Consider the following 21,999-nt stretch of genomic DNA (forward strand, 5'->3'; position numbering starts at 1 on the left):
GCAATGGATCATCCACCCACTGGGGCATTGTAAATGAGAAACTGTTCTCCTTTCCTGGTTAAACAAAGTTAAGGATGTTTGCTGTAAAAAACGCGTACACACCACAACTAATCAACTAATCTCCAGTATGACCCTTCCATTGAAAATTAACAGCACCTGATGATAGCAAGGTTGCAATAATGACCAAATGTCGGTCTTATGTTAGCCTAACAAAGCAGAAACATCCGCATCAAAGTGCAATCAGGCTGGTGTGTTAATAAAAAACAGAAAACTCAAGACTTGTGTCACCATTCTGACTTTCATGATTTTCAACACGAGCACAAAATTCACGACCCAGACGCCCACAGCACGACTCAGCTCATTCATTCGCATCATGCCAGACCTTATGCAGGAGTCACATCTGCTCTTAAGAAAACATACAGCCTAATTAGACATAAGTGTCATACCATTTGTCACCTTGGACAAAGAGAAGTATAAAGCAACCTAGTTTTCCATTGTGTGATTATTGGTAAAGGAACTATGGACATCTTATATGATTAGAGGGGAATTTGAAATAAATAAAAAATAAAATAAAACTTATATCTTAAAACATTTATCAAAACTGTCAGCATGACCTGGCAGCACTACATGATTAAAATGATCTGGGGAAAAAAAAAATAATCTAACTTTTCTGCCACCTTCTTGAGTCTCTAATTTGAGTTGCAAGAAATCACCACGCCAGATGAAAAACAACCAATCAGAGACAGAAGGCGTGACTAATGAGTTGTCAATAATTTCTCCTGCACTGGCGGACATGCTCATAGGGGGCACACCCCCGCGGCCCCGACGTTAGCTACGGGAGCTACGTTGTACATTCCCAAAAACAAATGTAAATAAATGATAGAGAAAAAGAAGAAAGAATCCAAGCAATTCTGTTGATCTACATCTATTTCATTACATATGGTAAATAGCTAAAATAACATTTTTAGTCTAAGAGACAGTACTTTTGTGCTTGTATGTAACCTACCTACAAAAGGTTGATGCCCCACATATTAAAAAAGACACCGATGAGCTCATTTAATCAGGTCAAAGTGCTTGGCTTCTCTTATTAGCAGTATCGTATGCGTATGACTTCACTATTACGAGTGGGTTTCTGGCATGTGGCAAAATGATGGATCGGAGAGTGAACTGTACGTAAGCTTAGCACTAATACCAAAATGATGATGATCCAGTGGTTCTTGTTATTGAACATATAGTTCCCAGCTATGAACTTGTGCGCGAACATTACACCATCACCCACGCTCGATGAAGCGCAAACCCACAGAGAAGAAAACGATTCACTTTTAGGTGAGAAACAGCAGATATGCTTTACATTGTTTGAGGTTTTTCCCTGAGGGTGCAGTGAGATGAGCCTGACCTCAGTCCAAACACACAAACATAATGTGTCCAGTCGAGTGTGATTTATTTATAGAATACAAAGAAAGAAAGAAACTCGAACCACAGAGATTTACAGCGAGATTACACTCTGGCATTAATTTATTTTATATTATTTTTCATTATTCATTGATAATTGCATTCCACCCCCAACAGAGTAGTCGTCAAACAGAAGCACAGATCTAAACAAAAGGATAAATATAGATTTGTGTAAGCACAGGAAATCTTAATGAAAACACCACTGAAAAACAACAACAAATACTGTACAATTAAATAGAAAATCGTCAGTTAAGAAGTTCAAGAAGACAGAATGGACCTTTAGATGAGTTTTAAATGCACCATTAAATGGGTCAGGGAACAAACTGGCCCAACAATGAATGTAAATTAATTTTGCAGAGTATTTATTGCTATATTTCTCTCCAGCTTGTCCAACCAATCAAGGCAGAATGCCTGGGTGGGTGCTGACCATTCCAACTCTCAAAGGATGCAGCAGGAGGCTTTATTTTTTGTGTCATTATAAATAATCAAATAGTTAAAGTTGCTGCAATTATTGTGTGAATTCTGTATTTGACTTGTTCGATCAGCACAAAATAGCTTCGGGCTGTCTTTACAAGAAAGAACTGCCCAAGTGGGGCTCATATCTTATTTGGTGTGGGTGGGAGGAATCCATCAAGATCAGCCTATTAAGCTCCAGACAGATTCGATTAAAAGAAAAAAAATAATTATACCTCCCAAAACAATAAAACACAGCAAAAAACAATACCACCATTGATGCTCAAGACTCAAAGTTGACATGTGAGCAAATATTTGAACAGGGGGAGCACAAAGTGGTGTTCCGTCATTGTTTTTCCGCCCACATTTCCTCCTGAAGATCATGCGGTGGGGTGCTGCGTGGCGATCGGGATTTCATGGATGAAACTGTGAGGCAAGTCACTTCAACAGAAAACAAACGCACCTCGCTGGTCTTGTTAAGCGTTGAAAATGTCTTCCTCAACCTGAACCGAAGTAGAATGTTAATAGGTTTCAAATTAACATTGTTTAGTTGTCCAAATACTTCTAAGCCTTTCCATGCAGCCGACCCAGCTGTGCAAATGCGAACAATTTACCCACAGGGAGTATAATTTTCATTTCATACGAGAACCCCGTGGCAGATGTAGACAGACAAGCATATAGAGTTCAGACCTTGGAAATAAAATATGTTGGGGGGGGACACCTAATCTGTCAGTATATGAACTGGCAAGTTGATCCCAAACCGCATACATGCACCCTGAAGCACTCTAATCTTTTCCAGAGGCAGCCTTCAAATATAATCAGAATATATATTTCAGATTTTTTTGGAATGGGATGAGAGGGATATGGGCTGATGTTACTCCAATAAAAAAGATGCTAGATTTAAAGTGCCTTTGGCAGAATGTCTGCATATCCTATTTTCCCTAATTATCCTTAATAATTACACTTGACAAGAATTAGAATGTCCATCCATCCATCCATTTTCTGAGCCGCTTCTCCTCACTAGGGTCGCGGGCGTGCTGGAGCCTATCCCAGCTGTCATCGGACAGGAGGCGGGGTACACCCTGAACTGGTTGCCAGCCAATCGCAGGGCACATAGGAACAAACAACCATTCGCACTCACAGTCACGCCTACGGGCAATTTAGAGTCTCCAATTCATGCATGTTTTTGGGATGTGGGAGGAAACCGCAGTACCCGGAGAAAACCCACGCAGGCACGGGGAGAACATGCAAACTCCACACAGGCGGGGCCAGGGATTGAACCCGGGTCCTCAGAACTGTGTGGCAGACGCTCTAACCAGTCGTCCACCGTGCCGCCAGAATTAGAATGTGATATTCCAAATTGTTGTCCAACTGTGTCAAACATGGTGGCAATACAATCCATTTATTGTATGTATTTATTAGCCATTATTAATTCAGATAAGGCAATTAAGAGCAGATTTTCATTTGCAATGCCAAACTGGCTGCAGACAGCAGACTAAAACAAAAAAAGCAAAACAAGGCCAAATAAACGCAAATACAAATACTGTACAATGTGATATAGTTACAAATTTACATAATACATTACATTACATCATAGCACATGGTGAATAAAAAGGTCATAAGAGGCTAATGAATGAGGCGAGTTTTAATATTTGTTGCAGAGTACTCCAGTCATGTGGGGCAGAACATTTAAAAGAAGATAAAAACAAAAATAAAGTAAAAAAAATAAAACTGCAGGAACGCAGTGTGCGGGTGGTGGTATGCTTGGTGAGCAGGGAGCGAAGATAGAGTCGATCGAACTATAACGTATTGAAAACTAAGCTGAATATGGATAAGGTAGTCATTTGTAGTTTACATTAATAAATACCACCTACCCGTATTTGAGATGTATTATTCATTCAGCATATTTTAGAATTAGAAATATTATCGCAACGTTTCAACAATGTGGCCTGAAAAAAGGCAGCAAAGGGACTTATTTGTTAGCATGTCTTCGCCATAGTTCTGAGGTTTGGGATTCAAATCGCAGCTCGAGCTTTCCCATATTGAGTTTGCGTGGGTTTTCTCTGGGTACTCTGGCTTCCATCAACATTACAAGCGTTAATTGAAGACACTAAATTTTCCAGAGGTGTGAATGTGTGTGGATGGAATGTTTGTTTGTCTATGTGCTCCGCGGTTGACTGGCAACCAGTACAGACCTTTTGCCCAGTCAGCTGCGACAGGCTTCAGCTCACCTAAAACGCTAATATGCACAATTGGTGTAGAAAATGAATATAATGGTTGGTCTGAAGAAGGTATTGAAAGTGTTAAATGTTCCTTTCCTAAATCTGTACACATCTTGTTTCATATTTTTTTAAATCATTTATTAACATGTATGTTTACAACACTACATGATACATGAATAATTCGGGCACAAGATCTACAAGAGAAAAGGAAATATGGTATAATTTCGATACACAATTTGAATTACAACTCAGAATCTGTTTTAGTATAACGAGATCATCCCTACAGTTGGTGTCACCTCATTACATCCTGATCTTCTTATCTTCTTTCTCCTGAGTTATCAGCTATTTCTCGCCCCAAAGCTCAGACGCCTTCCAGCCCCCCACCCCTGCCCCTGGAGGTCTGTTAGGTCTGATGAGGCCGGTGGACAGCTGGCAGCCGTAGCAGGGCCACGTGGTGCTGTCCTTGTCCCCGTCCTGGGAACAACAAGACATCTCTTATCAAAATCACGGCGCGACACAGAGCTGCTAACCAAGCTCACCTGATAACAGTGAGTCGGAACAGGCAAAGGAAGAGTGAAGAGGATAGTAAAATATGGAAAGGAAGGGATCAAAGTTGAAGATAAACACAAAGGGGTTTCGCGTGGGAAATAAAGCGGTCAGTTCCAGTCCCTGCTGCTTGTCCAGTGAAATGGAACACAACCTGCTCTTGATCTGTACATACAGAGAATATAAAAAGTCTGCACACCCCTGTTCAAATGAAAGGTTTTTGTTTATATATATATATATATTCATTCTTGCTGTGGGCCGATGAAACCAAGGTTGAAAATTTTGGTCAATACTTTTTCCACCATTAATGTGACCTATAATCTATACAACTCAATTAAAAAAAAAACATCTTTTTGAGAGGGGAAGTACAATTAAATAACCGAGATAATGTGGTTGCACAAGTGTACACACCTGCTTATAACTGGGGTGTAGCTATGTTCAGAATTAACCAATAACATTCAAACTCATGTTAAATAGGAGGTAGCACACACCTGCCAACATTCAAGTGCCTCTGATTAGTTCAAATAAAGTTCAGATGTACTAGTTAGCTTTTCCTCACATTTTTGTAGTCACATCATACAGCAGAGGTTCCACAGCATGTAGAAGGATCTCACTGTTCAAAGGTATCAGACAGAAGAAGGCTACAAAAGAGTTTCCAAGGAATTAAATATACCATGGAACACAGTGAAGACAGCCATCATCAAGTGGAGAAAACATGGCACAAAAGTGACAATAACAATAAATCTATTTCTCTCCAAAATTGAAACAGGGCAGGGCGGCTGCCAACAGGTTGACAGCAATGTTGAAGGAGTTCCCTGGCAAGTACTGGCTGTTTAGTACATGTGACAATGATCTCCCATCTTCTTTATACAGTATGTCTGGGTTATAGGATAGGGTGGGAAGACGGAAGCCTTATCTTACGAAGAGAAACAACCAAAACCAGCTACAATTTGCAGGAGCACCCTTAAAATTTCCCAAAAGCGCGTTATTAAGAATCCCACTTGTGTTCTAGACAGGACACGCCCTGCTCCAATATTACTGACTGTGGGACACGTGCTCCTTCAATATGATTAGCTGCTGTATACTAATAACACTCCAAAGGCACGTGGAGAAAATTTGCTGTGGGCCGATGAGACCAAGGTTGAAGATTTTGGCCATAATTCCAAAAGGTACAGTATGTTTGGTGCAAACACAACACTGCTCATCACCAATACAATACCATAGCATCAGTGAAGCATGCTGGTGGCAGCATCATGCTTTGGGGCTGTTTTTTTGTCAGCTGGAACTTGGACCATGGACAAGGTGAGGGCAACTATGAACGATTCCAAATAGCAGTCAGTGTTAGCAAAAAATCTTCAGGCTTCTGCTTAAAAGCAATGTCTATATAAGCTTACTAAAACATCTGAACTTTATTTATTTAATAGATGCCTCCCTCAAATAAACACCTGTCTTTTCCCTTCAGGGGAAAAAAGGTAGTTGGAGTATTTTCAGTTCCTAGACGCTAATATGCACATTCGGACAGTTAAATGAGCCTCGGGAAACTCAGTTGCTATCCAAAACAGCAGCACTGAAGCACATAAACAGCCTATCAGATTCATTTGTGTGGAGAGTTACCACGTTTTCGAAATGAGATTCCTTTATGACAGTGCTACCGGTCTCATTTGTACATTCCAAGTGTGACATGTGAGCACTCCGCACAATTGTGGGCATCCATCCTTTCTATATGTTCTGGGGAGTTAGTGACTTTTAGATCCAAACAGTCTGCCTCGGCTATTTCAGTTTATCTCCCTTTCTCCTTACCTTTCTTTTAACCTCCATGACATACATCGCAATGCTGTATATTGGCAACATTGTGGAATATGATTCCAAAAAGGATTATATCCCAAACCATATTGTGTTATGGCCATCATCACTCACTGATGGGTCAAATTATTTCCCCCCCTTTTGTTAACGCTCTGGTCTTAGCTGAGGCCTGCATTCTGAGCAACATTCTTGTCATCTTTGTCAAGGCCATTTTTTATACAGCTCTTGTATTTGAAGAGTTTGAGGGACAAGCAAAGGTTGCTCTCAGTACTATAATTGTCTATTCCTTATTTAATAGGATTTAAGTGAAAGCCACAGTGGCTGAATAGCAACCATACAGAGGACCAAAGACAGACATACAGTTGCAGGCGATGCCAGTTCACATTTCAACGGTCGGTCACCATCCCAAAAGCAGATTATCACAGCTTTTTGACCATTATACAGCCCCTGAATGGTCTTGAGTCCCTGTTAATAGCGTCCATACTTTTGTAAAGCAAGTAAGTGAAAGACATGGTTGCAAAAGACCCACAAAAAAAGAGCCTTATTTTACATTCACCTCCTGAAACCTTTTCACTGCACATACAGAACTCACACACAAAGTGCCTTTTGTCTGGAGAGTGTGGGGTTAACAGAGACTTGTTGGGGTCCACGGGCGACACTTGAATTCCCATGCCCTCACGCATACACAATGATACAAATATACATTATAAGACATGTATATGAATATATTGTGAACTACTAGTACTGCTCTAATTAAAGATATTGAACTCCTGCTAAAATAGTGTGGAATTTTTTTATTATTTTTATAACTATATTTATCAATATAGTTTAGAAATGTGCATGTTTTGCTTTTTCTTTGCCTTGTTGTGGCTTTTTTACAGCATTTATTCCAAAAGAAGGACAAGTGTCAAAAGGGGTTGATAAGAAAATAACATGACAAGAGAAGAATATTGTCTAAAAGTTGCGTGACTCTGAAGTCATATGATTCATCCCTCATTATAAAGGTTAAGGCAGTTTTTGTTTTTGTATGTCATGCTATATAACATCCCCATTTATAAGACGTCATAGTTTTTGATGTGGTATTTTACACTGCTTATCTAGTCGGGATTGAATAACGTCAGATTTTTTTGTAGTCGGCATCGAAGGTGATGTTAGTCAAGTTGAAGTTGATTAGTTGATGACATCATTGATATATTTTTTTTCGGCATCAACTCGTGCACACTTTTTGTCTCCAGTGACAACCTCGCTCGCTCACTTTCCCTACTGTCCTCTGTTGCACTGGCCCAACTCGTTCAGCCAATCACATTTATACACTCAGACATCTTCATTTCCTTGCTGACAGTAAGAATTTGTAAAACTCTTAACACCAAATCACATGACACGACTGCAGGGCTGCTATGTGCAAAAAAACTACAGGAGGAGGGAAAGGCTTACAATAATCTCGTGTCGCAAAACTACAGTTGTGTTACCTGGATTGTTGCAAGAGTTTGACAAGATCCATCGGTCTGAGACCATGAAGGTGTCTGAGTGGGATACAGTATGTGATTCGATGGATGAGTCGGGAGGTGGGGCAACCGGAAGGAGAAAAAAAGAGCTTGCCATGAAAGCTTGACCGAACCGCTAGCTGTTGGCGACATTAGCCGTTCCTTTTCACAATAAAGAAGTTATTGATCGAGCACCGTTTTGTAATCTAAGCAGATGCTACAGTATCTTGTCTGTCTTTTCACTGTTAGAGGAGGTTGGTGAATTTACTGAGGGCTAACATGCCAGCTAGCGTTAGCGGATGCCTTTTTGTAGTACTTGTGCGTTTGTTATATTTGAGGATAGACTTGCACATTTTGCAAGTGACAGTGCTACCGGTCTCATTTTAAATAAAGTGTATCCAAACACACGATGCAGCAATGCTGGTCTGCTGCGCCGATCGACATCTGTTGATTTCAGCAAGCCGTCCATGTTGTTAATGCCAAAAAACGTGAGCTAATATCGTCATTACACAGTGGTAAAGTCAACGTGTCAGCTAGTCGACTAGTCAGTTCATCCCCTATCAACTAAGCATTTTGTTTTCACTCTTAAAGTTAAGAATGAGCGTTTTATTGTTTTAGTAATAACGGTTGCTGAATTCTTTTTTACACTTGTATTATTCTCAAGCATGTTAAAAAATGACTTGAATTTGCCTTTGCAACTAATAAAGGCCTTATGATTAATCTAAACAAAATAAAGCTGAAGTGGACCAGTGAATAACCAAATTTGTATTCACGTGAAGTTGAGATATTACACCCAATTTATTAAAATATTTTATTAAAAAGTCCCAACAATAATGAGAAAATACCAGTTGACAATATTTGTGCAAATCATGACTTGTCATAAAGTGTGCTTGTGTGTGTATCTATGATGAGGTGGTTTATGACCTTTACAACCTAAAATGTTCAACCTGCTCTACTGACCAGACCACTTGAGGGGGAAGTTAAAAGACTTACTGTAAAGTGGTTAATGTAGCAGCTTGAAAGACCACCCATTACTGGCCTAAATGCATGGATGCATTCAAGTCTGTGTTTTCCCTGGAAAACAGCATTTAAAACTGTGGATGCCTCCAATAACACTCTCTTCAGCATCTTAATCGTTCATTATAGAAATAAAAAAAAATTATACAACACTTTTATTGAAGGTGTATATGCATTATTGCCTATTGTGCCCTGCTATTAAAAAATACTGGCTGTGTCCCGTGGATGCATAATAAAGGAATTTCATCTGCTCCACATGTGTGATTGGGAACAACACGTTTTGGGTTTGTGTTTGTGAGAAGAGGTCAATCAGTGAGTTGGGTCTTTCTGGCGTCTGGTTGATTCCAAACATGAATAGCATTATAACAGACAGGTGACAAATTGAAGGAAACCCTGAATAAAGGAGTGCAGGAACCCCTGCGGGGGATCGGGTGGCTGTGTTATGCTGTGGAGGTCATTTTGCCAGCATGGGTTCAGTCACCTTGTTCGCTTGGAAGGAGAGGTCACAGCAAATCAATACAACGTTGTTCAGAGTGATCGCCTTCATCCTATAGTGGAAGATCTCTACCCTGATGGGATGGATGTCCTCTGAGGGGAGAGTGAGCCCATCCGTAAGGTATGAGGAGTCACTGAATACTTAGATGTGTATCTTAATGATCTCACACTAAACTGTTATGTCAACTCAACTTTTAGTTGTAGTAATTAAAACAACAGTACAGTAGGTAAAATGTTATCCTTCTATAGTTGCCTCAATATTATTCGGTGGAACTCCAGTGCATCGATTCTCAACCACTGTGCTGCGGCAAAGTAGCGTGATGCTTGATAGATAGATAGATAGATAGATAGATAGATAGATAGAAGGTCAGATGGACAGACCTACAAATATTGTATCATTGTTCATCTATCTAAAGTATGTCAGTGACATATAGTAACGGAATGTTAGAACAGTATAGAATGTTTAGATACAGACGCAATAATAAAATAATGGTACCGTACAATTAACCTGTGTATCCACCTGTTGCCATTCATTCATGGCTTCCTGTGAGTAAATCTTTGTGTTCAACTAAACGCGCTCATATTTCACTCTAAATTTGTAAAAAAATTAAAATAAATTGGGGGTGGGAGGGCATGCTGGGAAAGACTGCTGTAGTATAGGCTTGCATTGTTTTTTCATGACATGACGTTACAACACTGAGTTCTGATTGTTGCATACATTTACTGTCATGACTTTTTGTTAGTGTACTAGTGTAGTAAATCCGGGGTAATAGGGTAAAAAAAAAAGCAATGGATTGCTTAGTGATGCTTTGAAGGAATATTTTTTACCATTTGCATATTGGAGACCATACTGGTTTCCCTGGTATTTAGATATTTAGCACTCATTTGGCTGCCAAAATACTTACATTATATAGTCATTGTTGGGTGGTAACCTCTTATGTCCAAATGTAGTCATTTTCATGTTTTTTTTTTGAAAATCGATACTAATGGTCAAATTTCTAACCAATCTAAAGTGTTGAAAATAGCTTGAGAGCAAATCTACTCACTGTCTTGAACACTTCAGGTGTCTGGGAAGTGTCAAACAACTCCACCAAATAGCCAATTCAATTTCAGATTGAACATGATTATGGGGAGGTGTTGTGTTGCTACAACAGTAGGCCTATATGACAGCAATATAAGGTTTAATACCAACTTTAACAATCAGCATATGGTAGCGCAAGCAAGAAAGTGTTTTTTTTGGGGGGGGGGAGTTTCTGAAGAGTATTGATTTTGGTTATGCGACTACTTTCAACTGAAATGATAATATTTCACATTTTCTCTCCTTCATCAGTTGTGTGAGGCGAGTGGAGAACTTACAGGTTCCCACATTGATAATGATCCCATTTTAGAGCAGATGACACCTTTTTTTAACTGCCATAATTCGGACATAGGTATTAAGGAAACCCTTCCATTATACCTGCAGGACAGGAAAATCGAAGATGTCATGATTTGTGTTTTGTTTACTTTGTTTTGATAAGATTTTTTTTTTGTTTTCTGTCATATCATGTTTTGCTCTTGTGTCCCTTGTCAAGGTAATGTCTTGTTAGGTTTTCGTTTGTAGCTGTTCTCTTCAGCCCTGTGGGTGGAGTAGCCAAATACAGTATTGTACTCAAGTAAGCGTACTGTTACTTTAGAATAATATGACTCAAGTAAAAGTAAAAAGCAGTCCTCCAAATACTCACTTGAGTAAGAGTACTCAGTGAAAAAAACTACTCAAGGAAAGAGTAACTGGTGAGTAACTTTTTTTCTAAATCAGAGCATGAACGTCAAATAAAATAAAAAATAACAATATTTGGGGGTCTACACACACCTGCCACCATTTCAGGTTTTAACTGCCCAAAAACCAACAACACATGCAATGGGCCCTACAGAAACATTCTTTTCTTTATTCACTTCAATGACTGAATAAACCAGCTGTAGTGTGTGTGTGTGTATGCGTGTGTGTGTGTTTGTGTGTGCGTGTGTGTGTGTGTGCGTGTGTGTGAGACAGAGAGAGAGACCATAAAATGGGGCTAATCTTGCCAGATGCACTGCCAAAACAACAATACAGTGTTTTCTCAAGTTAGATGTGGGCTGAAATATCCATGTTTGAGCAGTCAGAATTTAAGAGCTGGATGACAAAGCTACTGTTTTTCAAAGTCCGTACACTAAACACTCATGCAGCTGCTCCCCCCAAAATGAGTGATTTTGATTGCCCCGTGCAGGCTTTGTGTGTGGTCATGTGACTACCTTGTGCCGTCTGCTTGGTGAATTTGAATCAAATGACACCAGTGATCATGTTGGATTGTCGCAACGGCGCCCTATGCAGAAGTCGAAGTCTAAGAATAGATCGTCGACGCAATAATGGATAAATAAAAGTAGCGAGAGGCATGTCGATCATGGTAACGGAGTAAAAGTATCGATAAATATAAATATTCAAGTAAAAGTAAAAAGTATGGTGCATTCAAACTACTCTGACAAGTCAAATGTATCCAAAATGTTACTTGAGTAAATGTAACGGAGTAAATGTAACGTGTTACTTCCCACCGCTGCTTGTCAGGTTGCTTATATTTAGTTCCCTGCTTTCTTTCAGTCATTGTTGATGCATTGTCGTCATATCCCGTTTTTCCATCGTCCCACCATGTTTCTTAGTTTTGAGTGTTTCGTTTCAATGTTAATTTGAATTTAGATTTTTGGACTTTGTTAATTTAATGTTTGCTTCCATGATCCTAGTTTGCCTTTGATAATCCTGCACTCCCGCCTTGTGTCCCTGCTTCCGTGCTTGGGTCCTCCACATTTTGCCCCCACACAAACACCTCAAAAACCCAGCCTTGACAGACGTGAGTGAGTTGGTCGACCTGTTCCAGCCATAACAGCTCACTCATCTGGGAAGGCTTTCTACAAGATGATGGAGTGTATCTTTTGGAGTTTTTGCCAATTCATGTACAACTCATTGATTAAGCATCTCAAGATGTCCATATCATGTATGGGCAGATGTTGTTGGTGAATTATGCTAGAAATAAGACTGTAAGGATGAGGACACTTCAGCAGGCAAGGTCTCCTCATGGTCCACCTCCCTTTTGAGAATGGCACCCTCGCTGGTGACTTCACCTCTGCAGTTTGGTGTGTTCATGAGGAACAGAGCGTGGTTGCAGCCTCTAATCAAAGCCAGCTCCACAAACAGACCTTGAACAGGCCGATCATTTCTCTCGTTTCTTTTGTACTTTGTCCTCTATATCATCTATACCTCTTGTCTTCTCCAATGGCCCAAACTGTCACAGACTCCAGCTTTGTCCGGTCTCCCTCAGTTTTTTATTCACATCACGCATTCCTTTGTTGTCCGCTGTGCTCCTCGAAGAACACTGATGATGTTCATGTGTTGCTGATAAAGAGCCTACGGGAGGCCACCCGGATCACACAGCCCATTAAGAATAACAGAAGTCGCACAGGCAACACCAGGTCACCGATGTCAACCCGTGAAGCCAACAGGCCAGTCACTTCCTACACAGGTCGTGCATTATTGATTAATCCTTGCAATTTAGATGAATGCATGATTGTTTCAGGTGTCTATGCATGTCCATGTGTAATGACTCCAAAAACACGCAAAAGGGATCTAGGCCATGAAAAATCATACGCTTCCTCACTGGGAGACTTCAAAAGCAGTCCATCAGGATCAATAGCATGTAACAATATCTTGTATTTGCTTCATAGCTCTTGTCATTTCCTCCTTCTGATTAATTAGAATTTGATTGGAGCTAGAGACACGTGCTCCAGCATCCCCTATATAGCAGCCTTTATTTGCTTGCTAGCTGCTTTCATTTTAAACCATTCTGTCATTTTGACTGACACCTGTAGCTTCATCTCTCGCTTTAAATGCCCCTTCCAGTGTTTTATGTTGGTTGTGACCTGGCCATGGAAAAGTTGGAAAGAGACAGCAGCTGTTTTGTTACGGCTCAGCACAGGACTGAGAATAGAAAGACCTCGGGGGTTGTCCCAAGACAGGGGTGACAAAGGGAAAGGGGGGACCTTGTGGCTAAATTGGGGAGGGAAATGCTTTCTGCACCTTGTAACGACTCCATAATGAACGTTCACTGTGAGATGTATGATGTGTCCGAGTTGCGAGATCCTCCTCGACAGGAATTGCACACAGGATTTTTTTTTAGATGTCTTTGATGAGTTTTTAATATGAATTCCAAAATGCAAGTTGATCTTTCGGGGAATTGGACTCAAAACAACATGTACACTGCTCATATTTCAGGTCTATTATTGTTAACATCGATATGCATTTAGCAATGGTCACTCGAGCCAGAAATAAGAGCCAGGAAACATTTTCATTGTTTGAATAGATTCATGGGAAAGGTGTGGAGAACTGATGCATTATGGGTTCGTTTTTAAAGACAAAGATTAATAGCACTCTCTCTGCATATTTTTATATTTAGACAGTCATTAGGCTGCGTTTGTACTGCTCCCGATTAATTATTATTCCTGTTGTGTGTTTACTTACCTAACTAGCAAAGGTTAGAAAAGTGGTTTATGTCTTTGGTGCTTTCAGCTGTTTCTGGCACTGCTTCACCTGTTTGAGTATCTCACAGAAACACGGCTTGGCCACATACCAGCTTGATGACAAACCCGGATCAATGGCTCTGACAACGCATCGCTGAGACGCAACAATAAATAAATCGGGAAATACTTAGAGGCTCCACATGTTTCTCCACAAAACAAGTTTAATCCCACAAATGTATGTATGGAATGGCCAAAAAATATGAACTTTTTGCGTGACCATTGACTAAAGTGGAGCCAAAAGACATAACACTGAAAGACTGCGACCCAATTGTGTGCCAGTGCCATTTTTAAGATTTCCATGATACATTAAACATTGTGTTCGTATCAATCCCGACTTGGTGTGTTAACGCGGTTGTAGCATCTGTGAAAATGCAGCCATCTGTTGCATGTAAAGGTTCCAACATAACTTCCTGTCACCTTAGTTCAAAATCCCGCAAGATTTTTGATTCAACCTTTCTAAAAGCTGTGGGAATGTAGAGTATGACAGATCTCCTATGAACCATTGCAAATCCTGCTGCAATAGAATGAAAAGTACAAGAAGATATACAGCAAGAGCATTCCTTGAATTTTGAAAGTCCACATGCCAACAGTATATCACATGTCTTGACTTCAAAAAACTCAATTCAACTCCTCAAAACATCAATCGTCAGGTGCATCAGCTTTTCTTGAAGCCTCCCTGGAACTAATACCACCTTTATCGACCAGCACAGTACCAGCTGTAGCTCAAGTTGCCTACTCTGACGGAAAATCGCTCACAGAATTCAAATTAAATCACGCCATTCCTGTTTGGGAAAAAAATTTTATTCGCTGCAAGGAAAAATTGTTTGTAATTTGTATTATAGGCAGCACGGTGGGCGACTGGTTAGAGCATCTGCCTCTCAGTTCTGAGGACCGGGGTTCCATCCCTGGCCCTGCCTGTGTGTAGTTTGCATGTTCGCTCCGTGCCTGCGTGGGTTTTTTCCGGGCACTCCGGTTTCCTCCCACATCCCAAAAACTTGCATGGTAGGTTAATTGACAACTCTAAATTGCCCTTAGGTTTGAATGTGAGTGTGAATGGTTGTTTGTTTGTATGTGCCCTGCGATTGGCTGGCAACCGGTTCAGGGTCTACCCCGCCTCCTGCCCGATGATAGCTGGGATTGGCTCTAGCACTCCCGCGACCCTTGTGATGATAAGCGGCTCAGAAAATGGATGGATGGATGGATGTATTTTATGCAATACATTTTATGTTATTCAACTCCAACTTCCAACCAAAAATCTCCCACCAGTTTACAAAAACACAGGGTCTTGGGTTATTTAATGTGTTTGAAAATAAGGTATTAGGAATTTATGTTGGGCAGTTGACAGACCGTTAGAGAGGCTAATATAAAGCATATAAATGATCTTATGTGATTACATAGCCATAAGTGCGGCGATTAAAAATGTGTGCCTTGTAATTTTATTTAAAAAAATAAGTGATTCATCCAAACTTACTGCATTTTGGATGGCTGTAAAGCTATTATCGGAGTCATTGTTCTTCCTTTGTTTCAAGATCAATTGCTAAATAGTGAGCGGATAGGCCATTGAGGTGGTCCATATGGCGGCATAAAGGTGGAAGGTGGAGGGCTTGTGACTCACTGGAGGATGTAGAGGAAACCAGACAAAAGCTCAGTCAGCAGGCCTTCAGCCTCCCAAAACCTCAATGGAGGAATGGCTGGTCCCCTGCTGAGACTAGTTGCCTGTACGCTCTCAAGACACAGTCTGATCTGTGGAAACTGGCCACAACGCCATAATATGTCCAGCCATCCATAGACCCACCCCGGGTCATCTGTTCTCTTTTCTAAATAGTTGAAGAATGCTCAGCGCTTTATTGACGTGACAGAATTCTAGTTTCATCATCATCAATATTCATGTTTGTTTTGCTGGAAGATTTGCCATTTGACATTGGATGTCGTTTTGGCTGTTTACATGACAATAGGCATTTTAGAGCTTTGAAGTTTTTCAAAAAGGCACCACCATCTACATCTATAGTGTGGTGCAAAAGTATTTCCCCCTTCTCAAATTCTTAGATTTTTGCATAGGTTCCCTACATTAATGTTAAAGATCACCAACCAAATATAAATATCAGACAAATATAACCCAAGTGAACTTATAATGTTGTTTTTAAATGGTGATTTAATTTATTAAGGGGTGAAAAAACTATTCAAAGTTACCTGGCCCTGTGTGAAAAAGTAATTACCCCCCTTGTGAAATCGGGAATTCATTGTGGCTGATCACACCCAAGCCTGATTACCTCTAGAACGGTTTAAACAAGAAATCACTTAAACAGAATCTGTCCTGACAAAATCAAGTTGGACAAAAGATCTAAAAAAGCTGCAACAAAATGATACGATCCAAGGAAATTCCAGAACAATCGAGAAATAAAGTAATTGACATCTATCAGTCTGAAAAGGGGTACAAAAGCCATTTCTAAAGCTTTAGGATTTCAGCGAACAATAGGGAGAGTCATTAACCTCAAATGGAGAAATTATAGAACAGTGGTGAACCGTCCCAGTAGTGGCCGTCTTACAAAGATTACCCCGAGAGAACAGCAATGACTCATCCAAGAGGCCACAAAGGAATTTAGGACAACTTCTGAAGAACTGCAGGCCTCCCTTGCCTCAGTTAAGGTCAGTGTTCATGACACAACAATAAGGACGAGACTGTGCAAAAATGGCATCCATGGCACAGTTCCAAGGCAAAAACCACTGCTGACCAAAAAGAACATAAAGGCTCATCTTACTTTTGCAAAAAAAAAAAAAAAACATCTGAATGATTCCCAAGACTTTAGGGAGAATATTATATGGTCTGCCGAGATGAAAGTTGAGCTTTTTTTAGGCTGTGTGTCTCGTTGCATTTGGCCAAAATGCAGCACAACATTTCAGAAAAAGAATATCAGACCAATATTCAAACATGGTGGTGGAAGTGTGATGGTCTTGGACTGATTTTCCCATTCAGGACCTTGACAACTTGCTGTGATTGATGGAACCAGGAATTCTGCTATTTAATAGAAAACCCTGAAGGAAAATGTTCAGTCATCATTTTGCGACCTCAAGCTGAAGTGGACTTCAGCTTAGGTTCTACAGCAGTATAACGATCCAAAACACACTAGCAATTCAACTTCTAAATGACTTTAAAAACAAAATGAACGTTTTGGGGTGGCCTAGTCAAAGCCTAGACTTGAATCTCATTGAAATGCAGTGGCATGACCTTAAAAAGGCCGTTCAGGCTCGTAAGCCCTCCATATTTGCTGAATTCAAACAATTCTGCAAGGAAGAGTGAGCCAAAATATCTCCACAGAGATGTGAAAGACTCTTTACCAGTGATAGAAAACACTTGATTTAAGTTGTTGCTGCTGAGGATGGCCCAACCAGTTATTACGTTTAGGGGGCTATTACTTTTCCATGCATGGCCAAGTAACTGAATTTTTTTTTCCCTTAATAATCACTGGGGCGGCACGGTGGACGACTGGTTAGAGCGTCTGCCACACAGTTCTGAGGACCTGGGTTCAATCCCCGGCCCCGCCTATGTGGAGTTTGCATGTTCTCCCCGTGCCTGCGTGGGTTTTCTCCGGGCACTCCAGTTTCCTCCCACATCCCAAGAACATGCATGGTAGGTTAATTGAAGACTCTAAATTGCCCATAGGTGTGAATGTGATTGTGGATGGTTGTTTGTTTGTATGTGCCCTGCGATTGGCTGGCAACCAGTTCAGGATGTACCCCGCCTCCTGCCCGAAGATAGCTGGGATAGGCTCCAGCACTGGATGGAAGTTCACTTGGGTTATATTTGTCTGATATTTACATTTAATGATCTTAAAGATTAAAGTGGGGAAACTATGCAAAAATATAAGATTTTGAAAAGGGGGGCAATACATTTTCACAGCACTGTAAATGCTGAAAATAGTTAAAATGGTTATCTTGTGTTCAGTCTAGGAATGTGCGTGTGTCTACATCACAGTCATAACAAACATGGTAGATCACATAGTTCTTGTAGCTTTTATGTCTTAAACGCATCTGCAGCAATAATTTACATTTACTCTGTTGCTATAACGGAATCGCATACTTACATAAATCAAATTCTAAACCCATACATACGCAGACAGCACTTTTACAGAAGACCTGGGAGGACAATCAATTGGTCCACATGTTATTGTTACTTTAATACTGGTCTGGCAAGCATATTACTTTATAGGTTTTTGGTGTGTGTTTGTGTTGATTCTTGTAAATGGGAATGATTTGGACAATGTTCTCTATATATAAAACCTTTCCAAAAAGTTAAAACCCCCCTTTTTTTTTTTTTAAGTTTTATGTTCCAACTTTTGGTCGTTGCAATATAAACATCCTGCATTAGTTAAGCCTTGAAAATGTCAATGTAACAGTGTTTAAGAGAAAAGGTGGATCAAAATTGGCCGAGATAAACATTCAATAAACTCCAGATTTCTCAGGTCCTACAAATAAATTCCTCGGGACAGCTGCTGAGCCTTTTGATGGCCAGAGATAAAATCAACACGTGTTTTACACTTGGATTCAGAAGCAGTCTCATGGTGCTGCATCGAGAGTACAGCAAGACTGCATGACTGATGCAAAGTGCAGGAGATAGGGCCCCTGGAGTGAGACCTCCTGAAACACACAGCCAGATTGGCAACAGAGCTCAACCCTGAAACTTATGTCAAATCCAAAGACAAATATCAGAGGGGCATTCCTCCACCATGCCACATATAAATACTGCATTGCCAAACACTGAATAACGGAAAGGCCTGTTTCCACAAATCAGTGCATATTTTTTCAGTTTGGTAGAATATGTTTCCATTATAAAGGGTCCCACTTGGGACGCTTTCTTTTGGGGTTGGGCAGTTTGTGTTGCTGACTTTCTGATACCGTAAGCATGAAAGCTGCTACTGCTGCGTTTGTTGTTGTTGTTGTTGTTTGTGAATTTAATATTTCGTTGATTATCAAGTGTCATAGTCTGACTAAATGTGTCTTGTTGTAAGTTATTTCATTCATTAATTCAAGTTGGTTAATTGATCCTTGAGTCATACTAGCTACTCACCAAATTTGATCAAAATGTGTTAACAATGATTTGAGTTTCAAAAATGTTGCGATTCCAGGTCCAGTTCCAATTTAACCTTAAACACACCCACACAGTCAATTTTTTTGAAATCAATTTGCAACTCTGTCTGAGAGTTGATCGATCCTGATCCAAATCCAGATTCTAGATTATATTCCAGATCCGAATGGTGATCACAGGGGAATCAATTCATCGTTGGTTCATCCTGACACGACACAACAAATTTTGTCCAAATCCAGTGACAATTGGTAACAATTGATACAAACAGAAACAGATACATGGCCTCTACTGTTGCTGGAGCTAAAAAAGGAGTCACAGTGAGCAAATATGTTGTTATAAAACCAAATATGCAGTGCGGTTTCACTTTTAAAGAGGTTATCAAACTATTTATGCAAAGGAACCCTGGCAGTGGGACAAGAAGTGAGTGTTTAATACCGGGAAGATGCCTCAACTTGCAGTTTATGTAACTTCGTGCTAATGTCCATTCACCCCAACAATAGGAAGTAAATTTTGCTATGTAGCAGATATTCTGACATTTTGTTCACGATCTGTCACAGTGGGGTGATGAAAAGCATCCCGCAGTGGTTTGTTTGCTCCACATGACATAACACACACATTTGTTTGCACATTCTTGAGAAAGGGATAGAAATCCATATGTAAATATAGTATTGCATGTTAACATGTATTCTGATAACAGTGCATACTGTATAAATAATGAGCTTGAACACAATAACAGAGCAACAAGGTAAGAAAATAGAATATTATTCAATGACCAAGTGATTTGAAGCCAAGAGCATACTTGTCACTTAATTAATGTAAACAAGCAACAAGTGCAGTGAAGGCCTGGCAAAGCGGGGAGTGATTAAACTTTGTTCATTCTGTCTCATTTTTTTGAGTCTGTCTCGCACATGTCTGCAGCTTTCTATTGTCGCCTGTGAGATAAGTCAACATGTGTCCATTCAACTGTCAGCTGATGCTGCTTGTGTATTCATCCTCACCGTTCCACTGGTTTCCATGGCCTCTTCTGAGTTTGAAATCCAAAATTCAGACAACTTCAAAGTGTCCAGAAGAAACATAGTTTTAAATCCTGTATTGCTACTATCATTATACTGGACAGTCTCGTACATTGAAATGAATTACACTTTTTTTTTTTAAACAACACTGCAGCATTTGATTTTTTGAAACTATTATTCTATTGTCTATTTCCATGTACATTTCAGGTACTGTATGATATGGCTGTGTTTTTACACTGATAGAATGCTTTAAACAACTTGCTTTGACAGATGCCTGAATTGCAGGTAAATGACTCCACAAGTGTCAACATAGAAGTCAATAGTAATACGTAAATAAACGTTACATACAGTTTAGTAGACCTGGGATGACTTTTCCTCCATTGATTCAAATGAGGATAACGTCCACATTACTCCACTAGCCGCCATCAGCGATTATTCCACTTGTTTAAGTGTCTGTGCTTTTGATGTATAGCTTTTTACTGTGGGTGCTTCCTTGAGTTGTTTAGCCAGATCCAGGTGTATAGAGGTCACCAATCAGTGTATTTCGATGAGGTCAAGCTCGGATTGACTAGGTACAGCCGATCTCTGCGTGTACACTGCACTCACATTGGCACATATCCGAAACGTATCAGATTTGTATCTACATTTGGAGGAGGCCTGATTCCGATCTGAAGAAATCCAATTCCATGCATTTTTTTTAATGCGGCTGTGATAAAAAATCTAATTCACGATTCATCCTACGACTGACAGGAACATGCGTAGAACAGCAATGACATTAAAAATCACCATGTCTGTGACCACGTGATTTGTGTTGTGTGTTCGTGTTTTGGCAGCATTGGAATTCTCAATGTGAAGCTAACGCAAGAGCCAAAACCCATTAATATTTGCATCCCAAATCTCTCCATTAGGAATAAACTCAACACACACAATGTATTAACGTAATACGCAAGCCCACGTGTATACTCTGGAGTGTTTGCTCAGAAGATGAAAGTCAAATGTCTGGAAACAGACTTCACATCTGCATGCTGTTAAACACTCTAATGATACTGGCAGCAACATCCACACACACACACACGCAGACCTCTTCATATGAAGTGTACAGCAGGCTGTGTCTAGGAAATTGTTTCGAGATTTTCTCAAACAGAGAGTAGCAGTGGTGCCTTACGCGTAGTCGGGGGGGGTTTGTGTTTGCGTTGCAGCACGGGTGTTTTTTCTTCATCACTCTTGTCTATTTTTTGAGACGGTCGCTCAATGTAACCGAACACTTCACCTTCATGTGAATCGGCTCCAGTTACACGCTTAACTTTAAAATAATTTGGCCTAATGAAGACCCCGAGACAAGACAAACCATGACTGAAAACAAACTTAAGCGTCAAAATGTCTCCTGCTTTTTCTTAACATATATGTTGAAAATAAACAAGTTGTGTTCAAGTTACAGTCCTTAAGGAGTATGCTTTGTGTTGAGAAGAATGCATATCAGTGATGCCTGACTGTTACAAGAATTTTTAATTTTACAAGTGAAAAGTGTCATCTATCCATTCATTCTCAACACCGGTTATGGAGCCTGTCCCAGCTGTCCTCAGGTGGAAGGCGGACTACACCCTAAACTGGTCGCCAGTCAGTTGCAGGTCACATTCAGACACGGACAATCAGTCGCACTCACATTCACACCGTCGCTGAGTGGGAACTGAACCCACGCTGCCTGCACCGTAGTCAGGCAAATGTACCACTACGCCATCAACGACAGGAAACAGTGTTATGGGAAAAAACCTAAAATTTAAAAATGAAGTAAAACTGCCACGTAAACGCAAAAATCCGAGATCAGCAGTCGCTCTAGCCATATTTTAATC

The 21,999-nt window shown here is 40.2% G+C and overlaps 1 long non-coding RNA gene across 1 annotated transcript; it reads right to left on the minus strand.

The window, feature by feature from the left end:
- Positions 1-1,701: 1,701 nt before the first annotated feature.
- LOC133485862 (uncharacterized) lies at positions 1,702-20,630 on the minus strand. Its single transcript, XR_009790831.1, has 3 exons — positions 20,498-20,630; positions 4,424-4,601; positions 1,702-2,408 (listed from the first exon to the last, which is right to left on the minus strand). It is a non-coding gene; the product is annotated as an uncharacterized LOC133485862 (long non-coding RNA).
- Positions 20,631-21,999: the final 1,369 nt, after the last annotated feature.

The sequence above is a fragment of the Phyllopteryx taeniolatus genome, chromosome 11, assembly GCF_024500385.1.
Source record: "Phyllopteryx taeniolatus isolate TA_2022b chromosome 11, UOR_Ptae_1.2, whole genome shotgun sequence".
Lineage (NCBI taxonomy): Eukaryota > Metazoa > Chordata > Actinopteri > Syngnathiformes > Syngnathidae > Phyllopteryx > Phyllopteryx taeniolatus.